At 44.8% G+C, this 22,203-nt stretch overlaps 2 protein-coding genes and 1 long non-coding RNA gene across 4 annotated transcripts in view; 1 reads left to right on the plus strand and 2 right to left on the minus strand.

Annotated features, from left to right (window-relative positions):
• LOC120998324 (aspartic and glutamic acid-rich protein-like) overlaps positions 1-22,203 on the plus strand; it is a 2,513,920-nt gene that overhangs the window by 1,803,913 nt on the left and 687,804 nt on the right. The gene's annotated exons all lie outside the window — the stretch shown is intronic.
• LOC120998305 (gastrula zinc finger protein XlCGF26.1-like) overlaps positions 1-22,203 on the minus strand; it is a 4,064,644-nt gene that overhangs the window by 896,950 nt on the left and 3,145,491 nt on the right. The gene's annotated exons all lie outside the window — the stretch shown is intronic.
• On the minus strand, positions 19,136-19,840 carry LOC120998445. 2 transcript variants are annotated; one of them, XR_005778390.1, is made up of 3 exons: positions 19,798-19,837; positions 19,279-19,357; positions 19,136-19,193 (listed from the first exon to the last, which is right to left on the minus strand). It is a non-coding gene; the product is annotated as an uncharacterized LOC120998445 (long non-coding RNA). The 2 variants fall into 2 exon arrangements; XR_005778391.1 differs by lacking the exons at positions 19,136-19,193; positions 19,279-19,357 and adding exons at positions 19,492-19,536; positions 19,646-19,718 and having other exon boundaries at positions 19,798-19,840.

Here is a 22,203-nt window from a genome sequence, read left to right on the forward strand (position 1 = left end):
GGGTGACTGTGCGGCTGTGTCACACATAATGTAGAGAGCAGATGATGGGGGTGACTGTGCGGCTGTGTCACACATAATGTAGAGAGCAGATGATGGCGGTGACTGTGCGGCTGTGTCACACATAATGTACAGAGCAGATGATGGGGGTGACTGTGCGGCTGTGTCACACATAATGTACAGAGCAGATGATGGGGGTGACTGTGCGGCTGTGTCACACATAATGTAGAGAGCAGATGATGGGGGTGACTGTGCGGCTGTGTCACACATAACGTACAGAGCAGATGATGGGTGTGACTGTGCGGCTGTGTCACACATAATGTACAGAGCAGGATGATGGGGGTGACTGTGCAGCTGTGTCACACATAATGTACAGAGCAGATGATGGGGGTGACTGTGCGGCTGTGTCACACATAACGTACAGAGCAGATGATGGGGGTGACTGTGCGGATGTGTCACACATAATGTAGAGATCAGCTGATGGGGGTGACTGTGCGGCTGTGTCACACATAACGTAGAGAGCAGATGATGGGAGTGACTGTGCGGCTGTGTCACACAATGTGCAGAGTAGATGATGGGGGTGACTGTGCGGCTGTGTCACACATAACGTACAGAGCAGATGATGGGGGTGACTGTGCGGATGTGTCGCACATAATGTAGAGATCAGCTGATGGGGGTGACTGTGCGGCTGTGTCACACAATGTACAGAGCAGATGATGAGGGTGACTGTGCGGCTGTGTCACACATAATGTACAGAGCAGATGATGGGGGTGACTGTGCGGCTGTGTCACACATAACGTAGAGAGCAGATGATGGGGGTGACTGTGCGGCTGTGTCACACATAATGTACAGAGCAGATGATGGGGGTGACTGTGCGGCTGTGTCACATAATGTAGAGAGCAGATGATGGGGGTGACTGTGCGGCTGTGTCACACATAATGTACAGAGCAGATGATGGGGGTGACTGTGCAGCTGTGTCACACATAATGTAGAGCAGATGATGGGGGTGACTGTGCGGCTGTGTCACACATAATGTACAGAGCAGATGATGGGGGTGACTGTGCGGCTGTGTCACACATAATGTACAGAGCAGATGATGGGGGTGACTGTGCGGCTGTGTCACACATAATGTACAGAGCAGATGATGGGGGTGACTGTGCAGCTGTGTCACACATAATGTAGAGCAGATGATGGGGGTGACTGTGCGGCTGTGTCACACATAATGTACAGAGCAGATGATGGGGGTGACTGTGCGGCTGTGTCACACAATGGACAGAGCAGATGATGGGGTGACTGTGCGGCTGTGTCACACATAATGTACAGAGCAGATGATGGGGGTGACTGTGCGGTTGTGTCACACATAATGTAGAGAGCAGATGATGGGGGTGACTGTGCGGTTGTGTCACACATAATGTAGAGAGCAGATGATGGGGGTGACTGTGCGGCTGTGTCACACATAATGTACAGAGCAGATGATGGGGGTGACTGTGCGGTTGTGTCACACATAATGTAGAGAGCAGATGATGGGGGTGACTGTGCGGCTGTGTCACACATAATGTAGAGAGCAGATGATGGCGGTGACTGTGCGGCTGTGTCACACATAATGTACAGAGCAGATGATGGGGGTGACTGTGCGGCTGTGTCACACATAATGTACAGAGCAGATGATGGGGGTGACTGTGCGGCTGTGTCACACATAATGTAGAGAGCAGATGATGGGGGTGACTGTGCGGCTGTGTCACACATAATGTACAGAGCAGGATGATGGGGGTGACTGTGCGGCTGTTTCACACATAATGTAGAGAGCAGATGATGGGGGTGACTGTGCGGCTGTGTTAGGAACGCTTCATGTAAACCCCTTTCTGTGAAGGTAACACAACTATAATGGCCTAATTTGTAAAGTAAAACCGTGATGTCGTCGTAAGTTTCCTTATATGATTCTCAGACCCTACACGATTATGGAGCCTGCAGGTTCTCCAACTACAGTCCGGGAACAGTGTCTATCAGATACATATATCACATGCACCCCTTCCCATTTAAAAATATCGACTTAGTTCCAAGACGATGGCTTTCAAACTGGCAACCGTGTTGGACACCACCTCTTATATCATTATGGGGGGACTGCAGGCCAGAGTCCTTGGAGAAACAAGACACATGGGTCTGGCTTGTAATGGGCAAACGGACATCCCAGCTAAGCACCCTCACCCCATACCGGGATGTGACACATATACTGTCATGATGTAGGGGGAGGGGAGGAACACCAGAATGACAACAGGGGGAAAATGACCAGGAACTAGGCCTCAAAGCTAGGGAAAAGGAAACGGTAACCACCTATGAAAACCCTAAACCTATCCCTGACTCCTGTCAGTAAGAGTTGACCCTGAAGGTGGGAATATTCACAAACCGTAAACCTATGCCCTTGTAACCCTGATTAGCCCTAGGAGTAGTGACAGGGTCTGAGACTACTGGTTTCTTCCCAGATGAACGAACCAGCGTCTCCCTGAGGCCTAGTAAACAACGGGCAAATGGGAACAACAAAATACAAATAGAAGTACACTTATCTTTAATAGAAAATGGATGCAGTTACTAAAATGAGGACCACACACCAGCTCTTCCAACTCCAGGCAGATAATATCAACCGCATGATATGAAGTGAGAGTCCAGACTAAATAGAGGAGCAGTAATGACCACAAGCTGCACCTGAGACAAGAGGTGTGGTCATTACCAACAACAACACTGCAAAGTGAAAACAGAGAGGCTGCCAGATAGCCTCACGCGCAGCCAGTCTCTCAGATCTTCTAACCTCTGTCATGGGAGGGACCGTGACAATACCCCCCCCCCCCCCCTTCTACGGGTGACCTCCGGACACCCAGGACTGACCTTATCCGGATGTGCCCTGTGATAGGCTTTCACAAGGCGACTAGCATTAACATCGGCCGCTGGAACCCACATTCTCTCCTCTGGACCCTTCCAGTGAACAAGATACTGAAGGGAGCGAGATGAACGAGATACGGAATCTACTGAGAATTCGTGAGTCCACTATCCTGGCGATCTGAAATTCAAGATTACCGTCCACCATGACAGGAGCAGGAGACAAGTAGGACGGTTCAGCAGGTTTGACATAGCTCTTCAGCAATGATTTGTGGAAAACATTATGAATTTTTAAATCCTGCGGAAGTTCAAGACGAAAGGCTACCGGGTTAATAATGGCAGAGATCTTATATGGACCAATAAACCTTGGACCCAAATTCCAAGAAGGTACCTTCAACTTAATGTTTCTTGTTGACAACCACACAGAATCACCCACTCTCAGGTCAGGACCACTCATACGTCTCTTGTCAGCCATACGTTTATACTTGTTGCCCATCTTTTTAAAATTATTTTGAATTTTCCACCAAATAGATGACAAAGAAGAGGAAAATCTTTCCTCTTCAGGTATACCAGAAGTCTCAGTACCAGAAAATGTGCCAAACTGCGGATGGAACCCATATGCCCCAAAAGACAGCGACTTATCAGTGGACTCCTGCCTACGGTTATTTATGGCAAACTCGGCCAAAGACGAAAATGAAGACCACTCCTGATTCTCTGAGACAAAACATCTCAAATAAGTGTCCAGATTCTGGTTAGTGTGTTCAGTCTGTCCGTTCGACTGAGGATGAAAAGCCGAAGAGAAGGACAAATATACCCCCAGGCAAGTACAGAACGCCTTCCAGAATGTGGAAACAAACTGAGTCCCCCTATCAGACACCACATCAGAGGGAATACCATGTAGCTTCACAATGTTATTGACAAACATTTGTGCGAGAATTTTAGCATTAGGTAGACCTGATAATGCTATAAAATGCGACATCTTGCTGAAGCGATCAACTACCACCAGAATCACAGTTTTTCCTGAGGAATTCGGCAAATCTGTGAGAAAGTCCATGGTCGGGACGGGATGGACAACGTTAGTAGAGATCCTGAAGGCCTAGTATGTGTCACCTTGGCACATGTACCACAAGCTGACACATAGCCCTCAACACATTTACGCAACCCCGGACACCAAAATCTATGAGAAATTAGATCGGCCATGGATCTGCTCCCAGGGTGTCCTGTAAGAACTGTATGGTGATGTTCCTCGAACACCTTGTGCAGTAATTCATAAGGAACAAACAACTTCCCCGGAAGACAGGAATCAGGTGCATCTCCCTGGGCCTCCAACACCTCTACCTCAAGGTCGGGATAAAGGGCAGTTATTACCACCCCTTCAGCTAATATCGGACCAGGATCTTCCGAATCACCACCCTCAGGTAAGCTACGCGACAAAGCATCTGCCTTGACGTTCTTAACCCCAGGGCGATAGGTGACAACAAAATTAAATCTGGTAAAAAACAACGACCATCTGGCCTCCCTTGGGCTCAGACGTTTAGCCGACTCCAGGTAAGCCAGATTTTTGTGATCGGTAATTACCGTAATCGGATGAATCGCTCCTTCCAACCAATGACGTCATTCCTCAAAAGCCAACTTAATGGCCAGCAACTCTCTATTACCTACGTCATAATTTTTTTTAGCAGTTGAGAGCTTCTTAGAGAAGAAAGCACATGGACGCCATTTACTAGGTGAAGGACCCTGCGACAAGACTGCTCCAACCCCTATTTCGGATGCGTCAACTTCTGCAATAAATGGCTGTGATACATCAAGTTGCACCAGTATAGGAGCAGAAGATAAATATTTCTTCACAGCTGAAAAGGCTTTTAATGCCGCATCAGACCAGACTGAGATATCCGAACTTTTCTTAATCATGTCCGTTAAAGGTTAAACAACAGTCGAGTAGTTCAAAATACATTTATAGTAGTAGTTGGTGAACCCCAAAAATCGCATAAGCGCTTCAAGATTTTTGGGTCAATCCCAGTCCAACACAGCACGGACCTTTTCAGGATCCATACGAAAACCTGAAGTTGAGAGTAGGTAACCCAGGAATTGCACTTCCGGAACTGCAAATACACACTTCTCCATCTTACCATACAATTTATTCTCTCTTAGGATCTGTAACACTTGTCTCACGTGATCCTGATGCTTTTCCATGTCAGGAGAATAAATTAGAATATCATTCAGATACACCACGACAAACCTGCCCACCAGATGATGAAAGATCTCATTGATGAAATGCTGGAAAAACACAGTAGCATTGGTTAACCCAAAAGGCATGACCATATTCTCAAAATGACCTTCAGGGGTATTAAAGACCGTCTTCCATTCATCCCCCATCTTGATCCTTGATTATATGCCCCCCTCAAATCCAACTTAGAGAACACCTTGACAATCTGATTGAATAAATGTGGGATCAAAGGAAGGGGATAAGGATCACGGACAGTAATGCGATTAAGCTCACGGAAGTCCAAACATGGCCTAAGAGTTCTGTCCTTTTTCTTAACAAAGAAGAACCCTGCAGCCACTAGGGATTTGGATGGTCTAATATGACCTTTAGCCAAACTCTCGGTGATATATTCTCGCATGGCTGCTCTTTCGGGTTCAGAAAGATTATACAACCGAGACTTGGGCAACCTATCTCCGGGAATAAGGTTGACGGGGCAATCCTACTCCCGATGTGGAGGTAACTCCTGGTCTCCACTTTCAGAGAATACATCAGAAATATCAGAAATAAACAAAGGTACAACTTTAGTAGTTACAACATAAAGTGACGTGCTAAGACAGTTGTCTATGCAATAATCACTCCAATCAAGAATCTGTTTCTCTTGCCAATCGATTGTAGGATTATGTTTGCTTAACCATTTGCTTAACCTAGCACCAAGGGAGCAGGCAGACCCTCCAGCACAAACCACGAAATGGATTCTTGATGAAAATTAGTCACTTTTAAACGGATGTCCTGCACCATTTGTGACAAACATTTTTGTGTGACTGGAGCGGAATCAATTGCAAACACCGAAATATTTTTGTCTAATGCACTTGTTGTCAACCCATGCATACGGACGAACTGACCATCAACTAAGTTAATCCCTGCCTCACTGTCAAGAAACATTTCAATTCCCACAGTTTTGGAATCTAGCGCCACCTCGGCAGACAGGAGAACTCGAGTACTACCGGAAAATGACAAAAGTAAATTCTCAGATTCCCCACCCACACCTCCAAGAGTGAGATGAGGACTAAACATATATATTTTTTTTCACCTTGACACTGAACATAAGGACAGACATTAACAAAATGTCCCCTTTTTCTACAGAAAAAGCAGAGTCTCTTCTTAAAGGGCTTCTGTCACCCCACAAAAGTCTTTTTTTTTTTTTGGATAGTTATATTCCTTATAGCGCGATATAGGAGAATATACACTGCGTGCAGAATTATTAGGCAAATGAGTATTTTGACCACATCATCCTCTTTATGCATGTTGTCTTACTCCAAGCTGTATAGGCTCGAAAGCCTACTACCAATTAAGCATATTAGGTGATGTGCATCTCTGTAATGAGAAGGGGTGTGGTCTAATGACATCAACACCCTATATCAGGTGTGCATAATTATTAGGCAACTTCCTTTCCTTTGGCAAAATGGGTCAAAAGAAGGACTTGACAGGCTCAGAAAAGTCAAAAATAGTGAGATATCTTGCAGAGGGATGCAGCACTCTTAAAATTGCAAAGCTTCTGAAGCGTGATCATCGAACAATCAAGCGTTTCATTCAAAATAGTCAACAGGGTCGCAAGAAGTGTGTGGAAAAACCAAGGCGCAAAATAACTGCCCATGAACTGAGAAAAGTCAAGCGTGCAGCTGCCAAGATGCCACTTGCCACCAGTTTGGCCATATTTCAGAGCTGCAACATCACTGGAGTGCCCAAAAGCACAAGGTGTGCAATACTCAGAGACATGGCCAAGGTAAGAAAGGCTGAAAGACGACCACCACTGAACAAGACACACAAGCTGAAACGTCAAGACTGATTTTTCTAAGGTTTTATGGACTGATGAAATGAGAGTGAGTCTTGATGGGCCAGATGGATGGGCCCGTGGCTGGATTGGTAAAGGGCAGAGAGCTCCAGTCCGACTCAGACGCCAGGAAGGTGGAGGTGGAGTACTGGTTTGGGCTGGTATCATGAAAGATGAGCTTGTGGGGCCTTTTCGGGTTGAGGATGGAGTCAAGCTCAACTCCCAGTCCTACTGCCAGTTTCTGGAAGACACCTTCTTCAAGCAGTGGTACAGGAAGAAGTCTGCATCCTTCAAGAAAAACATGATTTTCATGCAGGACAATGCTCCATCACACGCGTCCAAGTACTCCACAGCGTGGCTGGCAAGAAAGGGTATAAAAGAAGAAAATCTAATGACATGGCCTCCTTGTTCACCTGATCTGAACCCCATTGAGAACCTGTGGTCCATCATCAAATGTGAGATTTACAAGGAGGGAAAACAGTACACCTCTCTGAACAGTGTCTGGGAGGCTGTGGTTGCTGCTGCACGCAATGTTGATGGTGAACAGATCAAAACACTGACAGAATCCATGGATGGCAGGCTTTTGAGTGTCTTTGCAAAGAAAGGTGGCTATATTGGTCACTGATTTGTTTTTGTTTTGTTTTTGAATGTCAGAAATGTATATTTGTGAATGTTGAGATGTTATATTGGTTTCACTGGTAAAAATAAATAATTGAAATGGGTATATATTTGTTTTTTGTTAAGTTGCCTAATAATTATGCACAGTAATAGTCACCTGCACACACAGATATCCCCCTAAAATAGCTAAAACTAAAAACAAACTAAAAACTACTTCCAAAAATATTCAGCTTTGATATTAATGAGTTTTTTGGGTTCATTGAGAACATGGTTGTTGTTCAATAATAAAATTATTCCTCAAAAATACAACTTGCCTAATAATTCTGCACTCCCTGTAATCTTGTCACTTACTTTCATGCGGCCGTTTCTTTAGAAAACGAAGTTTTATAATATGTAAATCCGGTCTCTACCAGCAAGTAGGGCGTCTACTTGCTGGTAGCCGCAGCAGAAAACCGCCCCCTCGCCGTGTTGATTGACAGGGCCAGCCGTGATCTCCTCCTCCGGCCGGCCCTGTCAGTATTTCAAAAATCGCGCGCCTCTGTTCATTCGGCGCAGGCGCTCTGAGATGAGGAGGCTCGTCTCCTCAGAACTCCCTCAGTGCGCCTGCGCCGATGACATCACCGAAAGAGAAGACGTCATCGGCGCAGGCGCACTGAGGGAGTTCTGAGGAGACGAGCCTCCTCATCTCAGAGCGCCTGCGCCGAATGAACAGAGGCGCGCAATTTTTGAAATACTGACAGGGCCGGCCGGAGGAGGAGATCACGGCTGGCCCTGTCAATCAACACGGCAAGGGGGCGGTTTTCTGCTGCGGCTACCAGCAAGTAGACGCCCTACTTGCTGGTAGAGACCGGATTTACATATTATAAAACTTCGTTTTCTAAAGAAACGGCCGCATGAAAGTAAGTGACAAGATTATATTCTCCTATATCGCGCTATAAGGAATGTAACTATTCAAAAAAAAAAAAAAGACTTTTGTGGGGTGACAGAAGCCTTTTAAGCCCAAAGTTCTGATCACCAGGTCCAGGGATAGCTCCCCCCAGCTGCATTGGCTCGTCACCAAACATGAACTCAAGTGTCTCTCTACCCAAAGTCTACAAAAAATTTAGACTAGAACCTTCAGAAATCACAGGTGCATAGCCATGAAGCAACAATAGAGCTAAGAAATGGGGGTCATTATACATAAAAGTGGTACAATACCGACTATAAGTGAGTCAATGGAAGCTCTTAGCGCACATATTTGATCAAACGTGTGTCGGGCCCATCTACCAGGCGTTAAGATGCCTTCTGCAGATGGGTCCCTAACACTAAATATACTGCCTCTCTTTGGACTTACCTAAGCCTACAATATTCAGGGCAGTCTAGGAACCAGCTACATACGTACTCTGCTCAGAAGCCCCAGGTAGATGGGTGTGTTCAGTCTAAAAGAGGTGCTACCTTCAATTATTCTATAAAAAATTTAGACTAGAACCTTCAGAAATCACAGGTGCATATCCATGAAGCAAACATGATTATAAAAAAGAAAATGGCTGCACACCATTATATATACAAACAATAGAGCTAAGAAATGGGGGTCGGGGGCGTGGCCTAAGAGTGCATGGAGTAAGTCGCACCGCTCACTGCTCCTGCTAGCATCCTGTATAAACGAGCGGTAGCACCCCTCGAATCTTTGCTTTAACCTTGCCTGGTGGAAGGGAAGTGACCGGAGGGTGCTGTGGCGATTTTGTGAGCTCCGACATGCCGAGGAAATCAAGCAAAGTGACGAAGTCCGACAGACCGGAGGTGGGCCAACATGGCGCCGATGGAGGAGAGGGGACGGCGCTGCAGCAGACGATGAGTCAGAGTGCGGCTGCTAAACTGAGCAAGTATGCTCGTACAGACAGCGGTGTGGGCGATTGGGCTGAGGAAAAGGAGTCAGATATACATACCTCCTCTGACCAGGAGGACGGATCCCTTGATGGTGAGGGCCTGGATGCGGTGAATTGGCCGCCACTGACTCCTGCATGTCCGGCTAAGGATACAGCAGGCCCTAGGGGCTAATGAGGAGCCCACTTTGAAAGATATCATGGCCGCTGTGGCCAGCTGTAATAGCACCCTGAAAGTGCTCACAGTGCAAGTCGGCAGCCTGAGATCAGATGTGTCTATAATAAGACATGATCTACACAAGATTTCTGAGCGCACCTCTGAACTGGGGAAGAGGGTGTCCACGATAGAAGATGTAGTTCAGCCTTTGCAAATGGCGGCAAAAACAACGGCTAAGGACATTGCTGCTTTATATGCCAAAACGGATGATCTGGAGAACAGGTCCAGAAGGAAGGGAGACAGTTGGGGGGAAGGGACGAGGTCGTGAACTCTGAGTGGATGGTGTTTGAGTGGGTTGTGAGATTCAGATATGGCTTAATGTTCTACCATGTCACAGGTGATTAGAGTTTTAAGCTGGAATGTGAGAGGTATGGCAGATGCATGGAAACGACAGTGTATTTTCCAATACTTGGGGCGGTTTCAACCGGCCATATGTTGTCTTCAGGAAACGCATTTGATTGGCGATAATCTCCACTGGCTGAGCAAACACTGGGTGATTCATGCGATACATTCAACTCATTCCTCTCACTCTAGAGGTGTAAGTATGATTGTGCATAGTAGTATTAGATATGAACATATACAGGATTGTGTGGATGCTGAAGGCAGGTATGTCTGTGTCGTGTGTAAGGTTGATGGGATACAGATGGTGCTTGTGTCGGTGTACGTGCCTCCACCGTTTGCTTCTCCATTGGTAAGGGAGATTATGGACTTTGTGGCGGACTTCCCTGGGTTACCATGGCTACTGGTAGGGGACTTCAATTGCACGCTGAATGATTCCTTAGATAGATGTCGGGTGGAAGGATCAGGTGGTCTACCGGGGAGTGTGGCTCTTAAGAATATTATGAGTGAAATTGGTGTATATGACGTATGGAGATTGCGTAACCCTGATAAACGTGAATTCCCGTGCAGATCAGCCACGCATCATTCGTTATCGCGCATAGATTTGGCCCTTGTTAATGATGTTATGCTGCCACTGGTTAGGGATGTTGTCTATCATCCTCGGTCGTTGTCTGACCACTCTCTGGTGCAGATTGACTTGTGCCTGGGGGTGCTCAGGCAGGGACCGAGGCTGTGGAAATGTAACTCACACTGGCTGAATGTGCTGGGCGACCTATCCGGGATTTCTCTAGAGATCAAGGAATTTTTTGCTATCAATACGGGGACGGCTTCAGTACCCGGAGTCTGGGATGCCATGAAAGCATTCTTGAGGGGAGTCTTGATGAAAGAAATTAGCAAGCATAAATCTAAGTCTAGAGAGGCAGATGTTAAAGCACATGTCCTGGTGGCTGAGGCTGAGAGGGAGTTTGGTCGATCCCCTACTCTGATCAATAGTGAGGCGCTGGCGGTAGCTCAGGAGCAGCTGAGGTGTCATTTAGTGCAGGCCGCAGAAAGGAAGAGAAGTTTCTATCGCCAGAGATCTTTTGAAGAGGGTGAGAAGGTTGGTCATCTGCTGTCGGTTGTTTCCCAGGCCCAGAGAGGCTCCTCTTGTATTCAGGAACTGAGAGATGACATGGGGAATAGTAGTCAGGAAAGGAATACTGTCTCTAGTTCTACTGTCTCTAGTTCTGAGGAGGCTTTAAATGCTTTCCTGATGGAGGCACAGTTATCGGTGTTGTCAGAAGAAGATAGAGAAAGGTTAGAGGAGCCGATCTCACTTGAAGAATTGGAAGTTGCGCTTGGGGATATGGCGAACGGTAAGGCGCCGGGGGCTGATGGCCTACCGGTAGAGGTATATAAAAAGTTGCAGGGGATACTCCTTCCTGAATTACTTAAGGTGCTTGAACATTCATTGGAGGCAGGTTCGCTACCACATTCAATGCAGGAGGCTATAATTGTGGTTATACCTAAACCCGGGAAGGATCCCAAGTTACCGGATTCCTATAGACCAATTTCGCTTTTTACAGCGGATGTAAAGCTCCTGGCGAAGGTGCTGGCGAACAGGTTGTCCAGGGTGATTCTGACCATTGTGCACCCGGATCAGACGGGTTTTAGGCCTGGGAAATCGACCGCTATTAATCTCCGTAGGCTATATGCTAGTTTGAATATCCCGGCAGATAATTGTGGAGACAGGGCCTTGCTTGCTCTTGACGCCGCCAAGGCGTTTGATAGTGTGGAGTGGAACTACCTGTGGGGGGTCTTGAGAATCATGGGTTTTGGTGCGCGGTTCATTCAGTGGGTAAAGGTATTGTACTCGAGTCCCAAGGCAAGAATTAGAGCTAATGGGGGGGTTGTCTGACGGTTTTGCCTTGGCCAGGGGCACCAGACAGGGATGCCCATTGTCGCCCTTGCTGTTTGCTCTTGCAATAGAGCCGCTTGCGGCTTTTATTCGCCTGTCATTGAATATTGATGGGTTTCGATATGGTGTGCTGCACAATAAAGTGGCTATGTACGCGGATGATACTCTGCTTTTTTTGGGCGATACTGGTGCATCCCCGGATGCGGCCATGGCATTGATTGATAAATTCGGGAGTTTCTCTGGGCTTCAGATAAATTGGCAGAAGTCTGCTTTGATGCCAGTTGACGGACAGGCCCTGTCAGGTGGGCAAGTTGATAGTTTGGTTCCTTGGGTGGATATGTTCAAATATTTAGGGCTGTATATATCACCTAGACTGTCAGACTTTGAAGACCTTAATCTGTCTCCGCTGCTGGCTACTTTTAGACTAAAGGTGAGGGCATGGTGTAGACTTTTTCTATCGGTGGTGGGTAGAGTGAATCTTTTAAAAATGGTAATGATGCCCCAGCTGCTTTACGTATTGAACAACGCTCCCGTGTGGATTCCCCTGGATAGATTTAGGAGAATACATTCTATGTTTAGGGATCTTATTTGGAAGTATGGTCAGGCTAGGATTAGACTGGAGATGTTGCAATACCCTAAGTCTGAAGGTGGTCTGGCTGTTCCTAACGCATGGATTTATTTTTTAGCTTCTCAATGTCAGCATTTTAAGGGATGGATTAGCTTCCAACTGACGGATATGACGGGACAGATACTGTAACACTGGTTGGGCAGTCGGGACCTCATGGGTATTCTGGAGGGGTCGGGAATGCATGCTGGGAGAGAGAAGTTCATGCTTATTGATCTTATGAAAAAAGTCTGGGCGAAGGTGAAGCAGCTTAGAGGTGTAGGTGGTATTTGTGAGCTTTCCCCAATTAGGAATAATCACTTATTGCCTGAGTTCCTAACAATGTCAGGACTCCGGAATTGGGAATCTCATGGAGTGATGAGGATTGGCCAATTAACTGAGGGCAAGATATTTAAATCGTTCCAGAGCCTGCAGCAGGAATTCAATATCCCCAGGGTATGGTTTTATAAATATCTTCAATTGAGACATGCCTTTGAGGTCACGATGAGGAAAGGATGTACAACAGCCCAAATGGAGGTGGTCCATAAACTTGTTCTACCGACGGGGGGGGGGGGGGGGGGGAAGAGGACTGATATCACAGGTATACACTCTCTTACTGGACAAATTCTTAGAAGGATTTCCGCTTTCAAGGATGAAGAAGTGGGAGGCTGACCTGGGGGATATCTCTAATGATAAGTGGGATGACATACTGGAAGGAGTTCCCAAAGTATCCCTGAGTGAACAGGGCAAGCTGTCCCAATTATTAATCATCCATAGAGTGTATAAAACGCCGGTGTTCCTAAAAAAGGTTGGAGTGAGAATAGATGACAAGTGTCCAAAGTGTATGGAAGATGGCGCGGATCTGCTACATATGCTTTGGTCTTGTCCAGTAATAGGTAACTACTGGGAAGGAGTACTGAACATGATTAACAGTAATATGACGCTGAGAATTCAAAAGGATCCCAAGGTGTGTGTGTTGGGGTATGTATCTGAGATTGGAGGGAACGAGTCGGTTAGGGTAGCGGTGGGGAGACTGTTGTATGTGGCCCGGAAGCTGGTGGCTCTGAGGTGGATTCAGGGAAGTCCGCCCACATTGGATGAGTTTGTGCGGAAGGTACATGACATGCTGATGTTGGAAAAAGGGGTGTTTGTGAAGAGAGGCTGTCCTCAGAATTTTGAGAAACTATGGAGTGAATGGTTATCTCACACTCATGTAGTTATTTAGGCTCTTAAAGGGTTCACGACCTGTTCAAGGGGAGAGGAGGGGGGGGTATGGGACGGTGTTAGTGTTTGTTATGATAAATGCATCTATTGTCTAAAATTTGGTCCTACATTTATTCATGCTATGTACTGCTGTATGATGATCTTGTGTGAAGTTATCATCTGATATTGCTGTATACTGATTTTGCATTTTGAAAAGGAAAAATAGACTGTCTGCATGAGAATGTACTGTCTTGAAATACGATGCTTTTATTGGATTAATAAAAACGATTTGATTTAAAATAAAGAAATGGGGGTCATTCTAAATAAAAGTGGTACAATACCGAGTATAAGTGAGTCAATGGAAGCTCTTACATATTTCTTAGCTCTATTGTTTGTATGTATAATGGTGTGCAGCCATTTTCTCTACCCAAAGTGTCGGAGGAGGCCGCCACCTTATATGATAGTACGTCCTGAGAGTGAGGAACCTTAGATCTCTCCCTCAGGGGTCTAACAATACGTACAACAAGAGACATGGCCACTTCTAATGACTCAGGATATTGGTGAAACGCCAACGCGTCCTTCAGGCTCTTGGATCATTCCACTCCTAATCGGTAGCCCATCTCCTAAATTCAGAGCATTAGATCTCCGCAGAACTCTCTCTCTGCCGTAAGCCACGCAACTTAGTCTCGGCCAGGGAAATCCGATCTGGGGCATCGACCAGAGGGACTGTGATCCGGTTGGCAACGAAAAAGCCCAAGACTGAGCGTCACCTTTAAGTAATGAAATGATTATACCCACTCTTTGACTATCATCCCTAGAAGAGTTAGGACGTAGTTTAAAATATAATTTGCACGACTCCCTGAACTGAATAAAGTTGTCACTTCCCCCGGAAAATCTATCCGGGAGAGCGTTCAGGACAGGCCTGGTTCCCGCTGCTGGAAGCAGACGCCTGTGGTCTCTGGATCTGTGAGACGGTCGTGCGAAGGTCAGCTACCTCCAAAGACAGTCCCTGCAGTTTTCCGACCAGTGCAGAAATAGTATCCCATAGGGAAAGGGAAACGGTAACCACCTATGAAAACCCCAAACCTAGCCCTGACTCCTGTCAGTATGAATAGACCCTGAAGGTGGGAATATTCATACACCATAAACCTAGGCCCTTGCAACCCTGAATAGCCCTAGGAGTAGTGACAGGGTCTGAGAATACTGGTTCCTTCCCAGATGAACGAACCAGCGTCTGCCTGAGCCCTAGTACAGCAGGAACTCAGATGAGGACCACACACCAGCTCTTCCAACTCCAGGCAGATAATATCAACCGCATGGTATGAAGTGAGAGTCCAGACTAAATAGAGGAGCAGTAATGACCACAAGCTGCACCTGAGAGAAGAGGTGTGGTCATTACCAACAACACTGCAAAGTGAAAACAGAGAGGCTGTCAGATAACCTCACGGGCAGCCAGTCTCTAAGATCTTCTAACCTCTGTCAAGGGAGGGACCGTGACACATACCAATTAATATTCCTGGGACTTGACCTGCCTCCTCAGTCACCAACAAGGGACTTGAAGAGCATCTCTGAAACCCGAGCCAAGGACCGAAATGATAAAAGAAGGAGCTGACTACATGAACAGTGCTACACGTGGGGAGTCAGCCGAAATCTGAGTGTGTTTCCACATTTCCTCCCACCCCCAAGGATTCAGAAGGACTATATCCTGTAAGTTAAGTTTTTCTGTCTTTTCTCCCATTGTTTTTTATAACAGTTTTGCTTGTTTTGTGTCATTTTGTCTTTTTTTGTACTTTTGTTTTTGTAAGCTCTGAACCCTTTTTGGTATTAAAGTGTTTGCTTTCATGTTAGTCCCTGTCTGCTCTAGGGATCCATTGCCTTGTAAAGTGCATCTCACCGTCTGACCGCTGGAGAGAAGTGAGTGGACGTTGGGGTATCTATTGGCATGGAATTCCATACATGGTGGCAGCGTAAATCTGGGGAGTGTGGACTGTGTTAGGGTAAGATTTATGCTCAGGTTGCAGCCTGAGTGAAAGGTAAGCACTAGATCAAGTGGACTAAATTAACCCTTTGCAGTCACGCCTACATCACGTGTATTAGCAATCTTCTAAAACACTGTGGCGTTTATTGCTAAATCTCTTCTGCCACATCTGGTCTAACCCTTAGGGTACCATTCATACATGGGCAGCACGTTGGCCCAGTGGTTGGCACTGCTGCTTTGCAACACAGGAGTCCTAGGTTCAAATCAGACCAAGGACAACATCTGTATGGATTTCCTCTTGCACTCCAAAGACATACTGATAGGGAACTTAGATTGTTTGCTCCATTGGAGACAGAAAGCAATGATAATGTCTGTATAGCGCTGCGGAATATGTCAGTGCTATATAAAACATTTCTGGTACTTTGTTGAGGAAGTGTGTGGTAACCCCATGCCTAGATCTTAAGTGCTCTGAGCCCTTCAGAGAGGTTATAGGTGCCTATGCTATGAATCTGGAAAGAGAAAATGGCCAAATAATAGGATATCGATCATTCCACTCTCCAGAAAACCATCTACAGGTGGAGATTTCATATAACTACAAATTGTCTAAGGCCATTCTGTCTCCACAAGATCAAAGCAGAACACAAGATGCTGAGATAGGCCTCTAAGAACCCCAGAATTTAAGGTCGCTTTCTCACTATTAATGTCTACCATTGCCAAAAAGTTACAAAAACTAAAACAAGATTGAGGGTATTCTAAAAGAAAATGTTCTGTCCAGAATAAAATCTGAGGACTTCAGTTACCTATGAACACATGTAACAGGACTTGTGAAACAATCTGCTATGATAAGAAGCACAGTTTTTCAACCAAAGAGTTAGAAGACATGTTTAATAAAAAAAATACAAATACCATTCCACCAGAAAACCCTGATAGTGGCATGGGAGCATGATGGGGGAAATGTTCTGGGTTTTACCACATAAGTAGCTTATCATCACAGAGTCCACTATGAACTCTTCATTGTATCAAAGGTTGCTGGTGGCTACCTTGAGATCACCTGTCAAAAAGATTGAAGATCAGCTCAAAGAAGACCTAGCCACATGGCGATGACCCTAAACATAGCAAGAAGCCCACCAAGGAATGGCTGAGAGTTGATGAATGAGAAAATCAAGGTCTGGTTCTAAATCAAGTTGCTGGGGGCACGTAAAACTGCTTGGGAGCGTCTTCCATGTTCTGGAGCTGCTCCTATTTTTAGCTTACAGATAATAATATAAAATACTGACCAGAATACACAAGTGTGAATGAGACCTTAGAATAAATGCCTGCTGGAGGATTTTTTTGCCAGTACCAGTCATAGGAAATAGCAGATGTTATTTGTTTAAGCAGAATATTATGATTAATTCATATTTTAAGTCCACCACCTTTATCTACTGAATTAAGATGAAATGTCGATATGTCCACATATGTTAGGAAAAGAAAGTGTACATGAGGTGTCCTTCCTTTTCCGCTATGTCACTCTGAATGCTCTTTGACATTAAACAAGGCTTTTCTATTCTTCCTTATATCCACTGTACTTTGCCTCCATAGATTCCGGTTAGTTGACCTTAGTGGACACGCCAGTACCTGTCCCCATTGGGGCTCACAATGTAAAATCTGAATTAAGCTCACAGTATATTTTGGAATGTCGGAGGAAACTTGGGTAAAACCACAGAAAGATGGGGAGAACATACAAACTTCATGCAGATGTTGCCCTTGGTCAGATTTGAAGCCAGGACCTAAAGGCTACAATACTAACCACTGAGCTACCATGTCTAACAAAGTTAATATAATGTGGGTTTCTGGCAGATCCAGGCTAATGTCACCCAAAAAAAAAAAAAAATCTTATTTGGATATTCAGCGTCTACGAATAACCTAATGGGTAAACTTAAAAATCCTTGTTTTGCTCTTATAACATTTCCTACAGAATATGGTTTCTTCTCAGTGAATCCTCTAAAGAATTTCAAAATTTGAATCCTCTTCTGTCCGAATCTCTTTTGTGTGAATTTTCTCATGTCTAACAAGATTTGATTTCTGTGTAAAACATTTCCCACATATGGAGCATGAATACGGCTTCTCTCCTGTGTGAATTCTGTAATGATCGGTAAGTCTGGTTCTAGTTATAAAACGTTTCCCACATTGTGGACATGAATATGGCTTCTCTCCTGTGTGACTTCTGTGATGTTTTATAAGAGCTGATTTATTTGTATAACATTTCCCACATTCTGAACAGGCATACGGCTTCTCTCCTGTGTGACTTCTCTCATGGTTAGCAAACTGTGATTTATAGATGAAACATTTTCCACATTCTGAACATATGTATGGCTTCTCTCCTCTGTGGTTTCTCTGATGTGCAAGAAGATATGCTTTATTTGTAAAACTTTTTCCACAATGTGAACAGATGTATGATGTCTCTGATAGGGGACTTCTTCTGAGTATAAATAGACCTGAGACTTTTGTATTCGGTTTTTCATCCTCATCACATTCAGATTTTGTGTCCACTTCTGGACCAGCATCTGTGGTAACAATCTGTGATTGGTCAGGAGAAGGTTCCTCATGATTAGAGAGATTACATGATAGATCTGGATTTGTGGTAATCTGTGATCGGTCAGGGTCAGGAGAAGGTTCCTCATCATTAGAAGGATTATATGATGGATCTGTACTGGGAGGTTCTGGATGTACATTACAGGTAATGTCATTTTCTCTTGAAGAGCATTGCGTGATATCTTCATCATCTTCTTCATACTTTATTGGTAACATAATTTTTCTCTTGGAGTTCTTACTGGGAGTTTCTGTTAGGATCAAAAAAATTGATTTTGTGATTTTTTTTTTTAAACCAACAATTAAAAAAATCAACCAGACCTATATATGGGCACCCCCAAAATAAATCTAAACCTACAATGAAGGTGTTATAGCCCTCTGTACTCTGGTACAATATTTAACCTTTTACAAATTTTGACCTTAAACATTAAGGAGATTTAAAATGTCATTTTACTGGCCAGAATTAGGACTACACAGTGATGTAAAGGCCTTGTTTGGAACAAGTTTTTTATGCATCACTATATTGATGGTTTATCCTAAGACAAGACCAGGAAATCTGTGATCTCAGAAAACCTTTTTACGGGAGCTACAAGGTGGAGCCTCACTTTAGGAAACCACCTAATTCACTTCCCCCATTCATTATTCCATACCTGTGGTCACATGGACTGGATCATCCTCCTCCTCATCACTCATACACGGGGGATCGCCCATCATCCAGTCTTCTTCATCCTCCACTTTAATAATAGTCAGATCTTCCATCTGATTTGTCATCTGTAATAATTCATTACAATACAGCAGACAGGTGGGAAATCTAACAGATCCACATAAGAGACCCCCACAATCTATGTCCCCTCTATGAATGCAGGACCCCCCTATATAGATGTGTATAGGGCTCAGCTCCATCTACCTCATGGTTCTCTTGGACCCTCTCTTCTAGAAAGTCCTGGACAGTCCTGGTACGGGGACATCTCTCTGGAGTATTTCTTTCTCTGATTGCATCTGTAGGGAACACACAGGGACAGGAGAGATTATTACATGTATCTATGTGACCCTCAAAATAGACATGATGGTCTTCTCTCCTTACACTGATGATCGCCCCATAAATCCGTCTCCTCTTCTTCTTCATCTATAACCTCAACCTTAATATCGATCATATTTTCATCCTAAACAAAAAGAAAATGTAAAATGATATTTGGTTCAATCCCTTTCTGGTCAGATTCTGGGGAGACTTCAGCTCCATCTACCTGATTGTTCTCTGGGAGCTGCTCCTCCGAACAGTCCTGGGAATACAGAGGACGGGGACATCTCTCGGGGGGATTTCTTTTTCTGAGTCTGAGTCTATCTGTAGGAAACACACAGGGACAAGATAGATTAATTACATGTGATAATGAGATGATTGAAGTAGTATCCCAGTGACCTTGAAAACAGACATGACAGCATCCGCTCCTTACACTTCTGATCGCCCCTTAAATCCGTCTCCTCTTCTGATTCATCTTTAACCTGAATCTTAATGATATTTTCATCCTAAAGAAGAAAAATTTAAAATGATCTTTGTTTCAATCCATTTCTGGTCAGATTCTGGTGAGACTTCAGCTCCATCTACCTGATGGTTCTCTGGGAGCTTCTCCTCTGGACAGTCCTGGGAATACAGAGGACGGGGACATCTCTTGGGGGGATTTCTCCTCCTGGATCCATCTGTGGAGACACAAGCACACAGTGACTGAATACATGGCCTCCTGTAGATCTTTCTATAGATCAGACTCTTCTCTCAGCTCCTTCACTTCTAGGTTTAATGATGGGGGGCCTATATAACAATGTTCTGCTCCTCACCATCGTACCTTCTCCTCCAGCCATGTAGAGTTGTGGTCAACATTATTGACACCCTTGACTGTTTTGTATACAGAAATCAATATCTGCAGAAATAATTGGATAAACTCGGTATCTTTAGAATATTTAATATCTTGTTCAGATCAATACAATCTGACCCATCATCATACATGTGGTCACTTCGAAAAACTAAATAAAGCATAAAAATAGTGAATGACATAAATGGGATTGAAGGCCCCTTCTCTAATACTTCTACATGTTTTCTGGAGCCCATTTTGAGCTTCTAGCAGTTCTTCTCTCGAGCTACTGAATGTTTGCAGGTTCCTTTTCTCACCTATCCAAAGATTCTCACTTTTATTGAGATCACGACTCATCGCTGATTAGTTTAAAACCATCCATTTTTCCTTCTTAACCATTTCTGTCCACTTTTGAATGTCTGCTGTAGGTCACTATACTGCTGTAGAACCCATTTTGTTTGACCTAGTTTTCTTACAATTGGGAGCACATTTGGCTCTGAACCACTCTGATAATCCTCTGATTTCACAATTCCTGTAATGGCAGAGTTACATGTGCAGATATTCAGGCGAACGTTCCTGCAAATGCTCGTTCCCGACAATCTGTCTAAAGGTGCAGCCGATCACCCGATGAACAAGGGAAACGTTCGTTTATCGAGTGAAGATGTCGTTAGTGCTGGCAAGTAAATGATTGTTTCTGGGCAACAGGTCGTGCTGTCTAAAGAGCGTTCTGCTGTCCAGAAACGTATGAGGACAAGTGATCATAATAACCATCCATCGTCCTCATATTGTGGAGGTGATCGCTGCATGTAAATGTCGAAATGCTGTACATGCGTTCTTTGCAATATTTCAAACAAGCTTTTGTATGAGTCTTTGGAGATGGTCTTCTACCCTTTGGACTGCTCGTGCTTGGTGATGATGGCGTTTCTGGTCTACTCAGACAGCTCTTGTCGTTACCAGTGTGAACAAGAAAAAATATAGTTTAAAGCATCAGAGTCGCCAGTCATAGGCTAATTAACGCCATGTGGGCCCCGACAAGGTGGGGGCAGGGGAAACATTGCTGATAAATTACAAATTGTAAGCTCTTGCAATCAGGGCCCTCACTCCTCTTGTTTGACTTGTTTCTTGCTATGTTATTTATGACTCTGTTTGTACATGAATCCTCTGATTGTACAGCGCTGCGGAATATGTCATTTTTGTGCTTTCTTGTATAAGATATATGAGTTTCTATGGATCCAACCAGCTTCATTGAACACTTTATTTCAGGAGATATTTTACATGGTGCACGTAATATTCAGGGGCGAAAATAATGTTGACCAAAACTGTATAGCAAGTTTTATCTCCTCTGCTCAAGGGCAGGAGATCTATTGAGTCATGTGAGCATCTGTTCACACCATGTCTGAACCCTCCATCAGAGGGAGATATCAGGAACGTTCCCTAACTTAAAAATTATATGGTGTGGCATACATGTGCTTGCAGGATGTCTCTGCATAGAAAAGTGATGGAGGTAAAAAGAGGGTCTATTTGTTAGACATCTTGCATGTGCCTGGAGTGAATGAAGCCTATGGATAAGTTTGACATGTGCAGCAAATGTATGTTCTAATGTGATGTGACCAGAAAATAACATGTGGCGCTCTGACATTACATGTCATTACACACGTGTACACACTGCACATGACCGGACTGGGACTTTAACACGGCCTCTTCTCACCTCGTCTCTTCTTAACTGGTGATGTCAGAGGCCGGGGGGCCTCCATCATGGCCTCCTTGTACATGGCATCCTTGTACAGATCCTTGTGTCCTTCTATATACTCCCACTCCTCCATGGAGAAATAGACCGCCACATCCTGACACCTTACAGGAACCTGACAACACAATGACACCGTCATCACCCAGACTCCTCCAGTGCTGTTACTGGAGAATTTCCCAACATTCCCAGCAGTGTCACCTCTCCAGTCAGCAGCTCAATCATCTTGTGGTTGAGTTCTAGGATCTTCTTCTCATGTATCAGGGGTAGAGGCTCTATGATGGGGGTCCACACTTCTGACTCATGGATGATGGGAGTCCCCCCCGATGTCTTCTTCACTATGGTGTAATCCTGTGGATGGAGAGAGACACTTAGGGAAATAAATTCCTTCCTGACGCCAGATCTACACTCAGAATCCCTC

This window comes from Bufo bufo, chromosome 4 (assembly GCF_905171765.1).
Source record: "Bufo bufo chromosome 4, aBufBuf1.1, whole genome shotgun sequence".
Lineage (NCBI taxonomy): Eukaryota > Metazoa > Chordata > Amphibia > Anura > Bufonidae > Bufo > Bufo bufo.